The following is a 1,684-nucleotide window of genomic DNA, read 5'->3' on the forward strand; positions in this document are numbered from 1 at the left end:
GGTTGACCACTTCGGTGACATCATATTCTGCCGACAACGACACAGAGCACAGGAGCGCATCGGCATTCTTATCAACGCTGCCCCAGCACACAGCCCATAACAAGCATGACCTTCACCGCTGTAACAGCAACCACAAACGATACATTACAAATGACATAAAATAATCATTCACTAGATCACTGGTTCCCACGACGCCACACCCGACACCTACAACGAGCGAAAAGATCACACCACCACACAACCACACAACAACACCCGCACCGCGTCAGTGTGAGCTGAGTTGAGAAACGTTATGACCTCATGCAGTGCTCGGACTGACAGGAAACTATGTGAATAGTATTCATCACGCGCATGCGCCTCGCGCAGCGGCGAAGTGGCAGGGGGTGGGGCAGCGTGCGCTCTGGCACAACAGGACAGGGAGTTGCGTGGGATGGGGCACCCACGTTTGAGACGCTGGTGGAATTTGAATCAGGTTTTTCGACGTCTGTGAGGATCCTTGACTGTCCTTTCACGCTGTTGTCGCGATGAAGACGTACTCGCGAGGGATGTCAGCGTCATTGATCGCATACCCTGTTCAGGGTTCGTTGTCGCAGAGGGAGATCGTGCCGAGGAGCCGCTTGCCGTATGAGTAGGTGGATGCTACGCCGTTCTATATTTGGCTGTCTTGCCGCTTTTCGCTTTGTTCGACTGACTGCGGCGGTGCTGAAGCATGCGGACGCGGTTGTAGAGTCACCCATACAGTATCCTTGATTTGTGTCTCGGGACAGAGAGAAGTCTACGTGGCGGCACGAGGAGTCCGGAAACCACCACGAACGTCGGAATGGAATGGAAGCGTAGGTGTCCATGTGTGGTGGAAGGGTGTCAAGATTGCCCTGGGAACCTGCCGTCAGAAACTCCTCTGCCGTCCTATTATTATTCTGTGCCGTTCGCGAAAGTAGAGGAGCAGGATGGAGGGGCTGGGGTGGCTGAGGTCATGCAACGTGTGATGTGATGAGAAACCCAGGAGCAATTCAGCGAAAAGCCACAAAGGAGGCGCTGACCACGCACGGCCCTGCTGCAGCGAAGAACCTGCAGTAACTGCAGCTACAAGCGGCAAGCGGCAAGCGTGATCCCCAAAATGCATGATGGACATCAGGTCGGCGCACGCTGAGGGCACAGAAAAAAACATTCTCTTCGGCAAAGTCGTTCGGGTGCCATGGCGAGGTACTTAACACTCATACCTCACGAAGACGGCGAAGCATGTGCGACACACCCTCTCCACATACCTTGAAGCGGGTGTGCTCTGCACGTAAGTGAGCAGCGCTTTCTCGGCTTTCTTTGGCTTGCCCATTCCACTTCCACGAACAAGTCAGCAAGCCCTACGCGCACACAGCCACAGCTCGCCTGCGACTGTTGCGCCACGGCTAAGGCCTGGTCGTCCAGGACGAGCGGCCTGCCGTCGGATCGGGCCGCGCGTCTAACCGGCTCTTCCTCTTCTTCCTCGTCCCTTCCCCGGGTGCGTGTTGCGCGATCGGCGCCAGGCGGACCTGGCGGGACTGCATGCCTTGATCCACCCGGGCCGCGTCCAGGGCTCTGCTCGAGGGCGGAGGCAGTGGCGTCTGTCGTGCGGGCACTAGGGGGCGGATATAAGTGAATGGAGGAGGAGCTCAGAGAGGAAGTGGGCCAGCCGCAGGTCAGGGCCCTC

The sequence above is a fragment of the Leishmania donovani genome, chromosome 27 (genome assembly GCF_000227135.1).
Source record: "Leishmania donovani BPK282A1 complete genome, chromosome 27".
NCBI classification, from domain to species: Eukaryota; Euglenozoa; class Kinetoplastea; order Trypanosomatida; family Trypanosomatidae; genus Leishmania; species Leishmania donovani.